The following is a 6,509-nucleotide window of genomic DNA, read 5'->3' as shown; positions in this document are numbered from 1 at the left end:
CCTGACCACCCTATCACTTGACCACCAGGTCACCTGACCACCCTATCACTTGACCACCAGGTCACCTGACCACCCTATCACCTGACCACCAGGTCACCTGACCACCAGGTCACTTGACCACCCGGTCACCTGACCACCCTATCACCTGACCACCAGGTCGCCTTACCACACTATCACCTGACCACCAGGTCACCTGACCACCCTATCACCTGACCACCAGGTCACCTGACCACCTTATCACCTGACCAACCCGGTCACCTGACCACCCGTTCACCTGACCACCAGGTCACCTGACCACCCTGTCACCTGACCACCAGGTCACCTGACCACCAGGTCACCTGACCACCCGGTCACCTGACCACCAGGTCACCTGACCACCAAGTCACCTGACCACCCGGTCACCTGACCACCCGGTCACCTGACCACCAAGTCACCTGACCACCAGGTCACCTGACCACCCTGTCACCTGACCACCTTTTCACCTGACCACCAGGTCACCTGACTAACAGGTCACCTGACCACCAGGTCACGTGACCACCTGGTCATCTGACCACCAGGTCACCTGACTACCAGGTCACCTGACCACCCGGTCACCTGACCACCCTATCACCTGACCACCCTATCACCTGACCACCAGGTCACCTGACCACTCGGTCAACTGACCACCCTATCACCTGACCACCAGGTCACCTTACCAACCTATCACCTGACCACCCTGTCACCTGACCACCAGGTCACCTGACTACCCTGTCACATGACCTGGTGGGTGAGTGAGTGGGTGAGTGGGTGAGTGAGTGAGTGGGTGAGTGAGTGAGTGAGTGGATGAGTGAGTGGGTGAGTGAGTGAGTGGGTGAGTGGGTGAGTGGGTGGGTGAGTGAGTGGATGAGTGAGTGGATGAGTGAGTGGGTGAGTGAGTGAGTGAGTGAGTGGGTGAGTGAGTGAGTGGGTGGGTGAGTGAGTGGATGGATGAGTGAGTGAGTGGGTGAGTGAGTGAGTGAGTGGATGAGTGAGTGGGTGAGTGAGTGAGTGAGTGAGTGGGTGAGTGAGTGGGTGGGTGAGTGAGTGGGTGAGTGGGTGGGTGAGTGAGTGGGTGAGTGAGTGGGAGAGTGAGTGAGTGAGTGAGTGGGTGGGTGAGTGGGTGGGTGAGTGAGTGAGTGAGTGGGTGGGTGAGTGAGTGAATGGGTGAGTGAGTGAGTGGGTGAGTGAGTGAGTGAGTGAGTGGATGGGTGAGTGAGTGAGTGAGTGGGTGAGTGAGTGGTGTGAGTGAGTGAGTGAGTGAGTGAGTGGATGAGTGAGTGGGTGAGTGAGTGAGTGAGTGGGTGAGTGGGTAAGTGAGTGAGTGAGTGAGTGGGTGAGTGAGTGAGTGAGTGGGTGAGTGAGTGGGTGGGTGGGTGGGTGGGTGGGTGAGTGAGTGAGTGAGTGAGTGGGTGGGTGAGTGAGTGGGTGGGTGAGTGAGTGAGGTGAGTGAGTGAGTGGGTGAGTGGGTGTGGGTGGTGAGTGAGGGTGTGGGTGAGTGGGTGGTGGGTGAGTGAGTGGGTGGGTGGGTGGGTGAGTGAGTGGTGGTGAGTGAGTGGGTGTGAGTGAGTGAGTGAGTGGGTAGTGGGTGAGGTGGTGAGTGGAGGTGAGTGGTGGTGAGGTGGTGGGTGAGTGAGTGGGGTGAGTGAGTGGGTGGTGAGTGAGTGGGTGAGTGGTGTGGGTGAGTGAGTGGGTGAGTGAGTGAGTGAGTGGTGTGAGTGAGTGGGTGGGTGAGGTGAGTGAGTGGGTGAGTGATGGGTGAGTGAGTGAGTGTGTGGGTGGTGAGTGGTGGGTGAGTGGGTGGGTGAGTGGAGTGGGTGAGTGAGTGGGTGAGTGGGTGATGAGTGGGTGAGTGAGTGGGTGAGTGAGTGGTGTGGATGAGTAAGTTAGTGAGTGAGTGGGTGGGTGGGTGAGTGGGGTGAGTGGGTGAGGAGTGAGTGGGTCAGTGAGTGAGTGAGTGGGTGAGTGAGTGAGTGAGTGGGTGGGTGGGTGAGTGAGTGAGTGGGTGAGTGGGTGAGTGAGTGGGTGAGTGAGTGAGTGAGTGAGTGAGTGAGTGAGTGAGTGAGTGAGTGAGGGGTGAGTGAGTGAGTGAGTGAGTGAGTGGTGAGTGGGTGAGTGAGTGAGTGGAGGGTGAGTGGGTGGGTGAGTGAGTGAGTGGTGGGTGGGTGGGTGGGGTGGGGTGAGTGAGTGAGTGGTGGGTGAGTGAGTGGTGGGGTGGGTGAGTGAGTGAGTGAGTGAGTGGGTGAGTGGGTGAGTGGTGAGTGAGTGGGTGAGTGGGTGGGTGGTGAGTGTGGTGGGGTGGGGGGTGGGTGGGTGGGGTGGGTGGGTGGGTGGGTGGGTGAGTGTGGGTGAGTGAGTGGGTGAGTGGTGGGTGAGGTGGGTGGTGAGGGTGTGGTAGTGGGTGAGTGAGTGAGGTGGTGGATGGTGGTGGGGTGATGTGAGTGGTGAGTGAGTGGGTGAGTGAGTGAGTGGGTGGGTGGTGTGTGGTGGTGTGTGGTGGGTGGTGTGTGTGGTGGGTGGTGTGGTGGGTGGGTGAGTGGTGGGGGTGGTGGGTGAGTGAGTGGTTGGGTGAGTGAGTGGTGGGTGAGTGATGGGTGTGGTGGTGGGTGAGTGGGTGGGTGGTGAGTGGGTGAGTGGGTGGGTGGTGAGTGGGGTGAGTGGGTGGTGAGTGGGTGATGGAGTGGGTGAGTGAGGTGAGTGGTGAGTGGTGAGTAAGTTAGTGAGTGAGTGGGTGGGTGGGTGAGTGGGGTGAGTGGGTGAGTGAGTGAGTGGGTAGTGAGTGAGTGGTGGGTGAGTGAGTGAGTGAGTGAGTGGGTGAGTGGGTGGGTGATGTGAGTGAGTGGTGGTGAGTGAGTGGGTGAGTGGTGAGTGAGTGGGTGAGTGAGTGAGTGTGGGGAGTGAGTGGAGTGAGTGAGTGAGTGGGTGAGTGTGTGAGTGAGGTGGTGAGTGAGTGAGTGAGTGAGTGGGTGAGTGGTGGGTGGTGGTGGTGAGTGAGTGGGTGGTGTGGTGTGGGTGGGTGGGTGAGTGAGGTGAGTGGGTGAGTGGGTGAGTGAGTGAGTGAGTGGGTGAGTGGTGAGTGGGTGGTGGGTGTGTGAGTGAGTGTGTGGGTGAGTGAGTGGGGTGAGGTGAGTGAGTGAGTGGTGAGTGAGTGGTGGTGGTGTGAGTGAGTGGGTGAGTGGGGGTGGGTGGTGTGGGGTGAGTGGTGGGTGGGTGGTGTAGTGAGTGTGTGAGTGTGGGTGAGTGAGTGGGTGGGTGGGTGAGTGGGTGGGTGGGTGGGTGGTTGAGTGAGTGGTGTGAGTGGGTGGGTGGGTGAGGTGGGTGAGTGGGTGAGTGGGTGAGTGGGTGGGTGGGTGAGGTGAGTGAGTGGTGGGTGAGTGAGTGGTGGGTGAGTGTGTGGTGGGTGAGGTGGGTGAGTGAGGTGAGTGAGTGAGTGGGTGGGTGTGTGTGTGGGTGAGTGGGTGGGTGAGTGAGTGGGTGAGTGGGTGGTGAGTGGGTGAGTGAGTGGGTGAGTGAGTGGGTGAGTGAGGTGTGTGGTGAGTGAGTGAGTGAGTGAGTGGGGTGAGTGAGTGGGTGGGTGAGTGAGTGGGTGAGTGGGTGGGGTGAGTGAGGTGGGTGAGGTGTGGGTGGAGAGTGGTGAGTGGTGAGTGGGTGAGTGGGTGGGGTGAGTGAGTGAGTGAGTGGGTGGGTGAGTGAGTGAGGTGGGTGTGTGAGTGAGGGTGGTGAGGTGGGGTGAGTGAGTGGTGGTGGGTGAGTGGTGGTGAGTGAGTGGGTGAGTGGTGGTGAGTGGGTGAGTGAGTGGGTGGGTGGGTGGGTGGGTGAGTGGTGTGTGAGGTGGGGTGAGTGAGTGGGTGGGGGTGAGTGGTGAGTGAGTGGGTGAGTGGGTGGGTGAGTGAGGTGGTGAGTGGTGTGAGTGAGGTGAGTGAGTGGTGGGTGGGTGAGTGAGTGAGTGAGTGAGTGAGTGGGTGAGTGAGTGGGTGGGTGAGTGAGTGGGTGAGTGAGTGGGTGGGTGAGTGAGTGGGTGAGTGGGTGGGGTGAGTGAGTGTGAGTGAGTGAGTGAGTGAGGGGTGAGTGAGTGGTTGGGTGAGTGAGTGAGTGAGTGGGTGAGTGAGGTGAGTGAGTGGTGAGTGGGTGGTGAGTGAGTGAGTGAGTGGGTGAGTGAGTGAGTGGGTGAGTGGGTGAGTGAGTGGTGTGAGTGAGTGGGTGGTGAGTGAGTGGTGGTGAGTGAGTGAGTGAGTGAGTGGGAGTGTGGTGAGTGAGTGGGGTGAGTGGGTGAGTGAGTGAGTGGGTGTGAGTGAGTGAGTGTGGGTGGAGTGAGTGAGTGAGTGAGTGTGGGTGGGGTGAGTGAGTGGGTGAGTGAGTGAGGTGAGTGGGTGAGTGGAGGGTGTGAGTGAGTGAGTGGGTGAGTGGTGTGAGTGGGTGAGTGGGTGGAGTGAGGTGAGTGAGTGGGTGAGGTGAGTGAGTGAGTGAGTGGGGAGTGGGTGAGTGAGTGGTGAGTGGGTGGAGTGGGTGAGTGAGTGGTGGGTGAGTGAGTGAGTGGGTGAGTGAGTGAGTGGTGGTGGGTGGGTGAGTGGAGTGAGTGAGTGGGGTGGGTGGTGTGTGGGTGGGGTGGGGTGAGTGAGTGAGTGGGTGAGTGGGTGAGTGGTGTGGAGTGTGTGTGGGTGAGTGAGTGGTGGGTGTGTGTGGTGAGTGTGGGTGGGTGAGTGTGTGGTGTGGTGGTGGTGGTGGAGTGGGTGGGTGAGTGAGTGGTGAGTGGGTGGTGAGTGGTGGGGTGAGTGTGGGTGGTGGGTGGGTGAGTGAGGTGGTGTGGGTGGGTGAGGTGAGTGGGTGAGTGGGGTGAGTGAGGTGGTGGGTGTGGGTGGTGTGTGGTGTGAGTGGTGGGTGAGTGGGTGGGTGAGTGAGTGGGTGAGTGGTGGTGAGTGGGTGGGGTGAGTGGGGGGTGGGTGAGTGGTGTGAGTGAGTGGGTGGTGAGTGGTGGGTGAGTGAGTGGTGAGTGGTTGGGTGTGGTGGTGGTGGTGGTGAGTGTGGGTGGGTGGGGTGAGTGAGTGGGTGAGTGGGTGGGTGGTGAGTGGGTGGGTGTGAGTGGGTGGTGAGGTGAGTGGGTGATGGTGGGTGGGGGATGTGGGTGAGTGAGTGGGGGGTGAGTGAGTGGTGGGTGAGTGGGAGTGGTGGGTGTGTGGGTGAGGTGAGTGTGTGGGTGGGTGTGAGTGAGTGGGTGGTGAGTGAGTGGTGTTGGTGGTGGGTGGGTGTGGGTGAGTGAGGTGAGTGAGTGGAGTGGTTGTGGTGTGTGGTGGTGGGTGAGTGGTGAGTGTGAGTGGTGGGTGAGTGGGGTGGTGGGTGGTGAGTGAGTGGGGGTGAGTGGTGAGTGAGTGGGTGGTGTGAGTGAGTGGGTGGTGAGTGGGAGTGGGTGGGTGGGTGAGTGAGTGAGTGAGTGGTGAGTGAGTGAGTGGGTGAGTGTGTGAGTGAGTGTGAGTGAGTGAGTGAGTGGGTGAGTGGGTGGGTGAGTGAGTGAGTGGGTGGTGTGAGTGGGTGAGTGGGTGGGTGGGTGAGTGGGGTGAGTGAGTGGGTGAGTGAGGTGAGTGGGTGAGTGATGAGTGGTGAGTGAGTGAGTGAGTGAGTGAGTGGTGCGTGGGTGAGTGAGTGGTGAGTGTGGGTGAGTGAGTGGGGTGAGTGAGTGAGTGGGGAGTGAGTGGTGGGTGAGTGAGTGAGTGGTGAGTGGGTGGTGAGTGGGTGAGTGGGTGGTGGTGAGTGGTGGTGAGGTGAGTGAGTGGGGTGAGAGTGAGTGGGTGGGTGAGTGGTGAGTGGGTGGTGAGTGAGTGAGTGGGTGAGTGAGTGTGAGTGAGTGAGTGAGTGGGTGAGTGGTGAGTGAGTGAGGTGAGTGGTGAGTGTGTGAGTGAGTGGGTGAGTGAGTGGTGGTGAGTGAGTGAGTGAGTGGGTGAGTGAGTGAGTGAGTGAGTGAGTGGTGAGTGTGAGTGTGGGTGGGTGAGTGTGAGTGGGTGGGTGGAGTGGGTGGTGAGTGAGTGAGGGTGGGGGTGAGTGAGTGGGGTGAGTGAGGTGAGTGAGTGAGTGTGAGTGGGATGAGTGAGTGAGTGAGTGAGTGGGTGAGTGAGTGGTGAGTGAGTGAGTGGGTGTGGAGTGGTGAGTGGTGGGTGAGGTGAGTGAGTGAGTGGTGAGTGAGTGGGTGAGTGAGGGGTGAGTGAGTGAGTGAGTGGATGAGTGGGTGGTGAGTGGGTGAGTGGGGTGAGTGAGTGGGTGAGTGATGTGGTGGTGGGTGGTGAGTGAGTGAGTGAGTGAGTGAGTGAGTGGTGTGGGTGAGTGAGTGGGTGAGTGGGTGGGTGAGTGAGTGGGTGGAGTGAGTGAGTGAGTGAGTGAGTGGGGTGAGTGGGGGTGAGTGAGTGAGTGAGTGGGAGTGAGTGAGGTGGGTGGAGTGAGTGAGTGAGTGGTGTGGTGAGTGGGTGAGTGAGTGAGTGGGTGGGTGGGTGGGTGGGTGAGTGAGT

Source organism: Lampetra planeri, chromosome 68 (assembly GCF_965212315.1).
Source record: "Lampetra planeri chromosome 68, kcLamPlan1.2.h2, whole genome shotgun sequence".
Lineage (NCBI taxonomy): Eukaryota > Metazoa > Chordata > Hyperoartia > Petromyzontiformes > Petromyzontidae > Lampetra > Lampetra planeri.
This window is presented reverse-complemented; position numbering follows the sequence as displayed.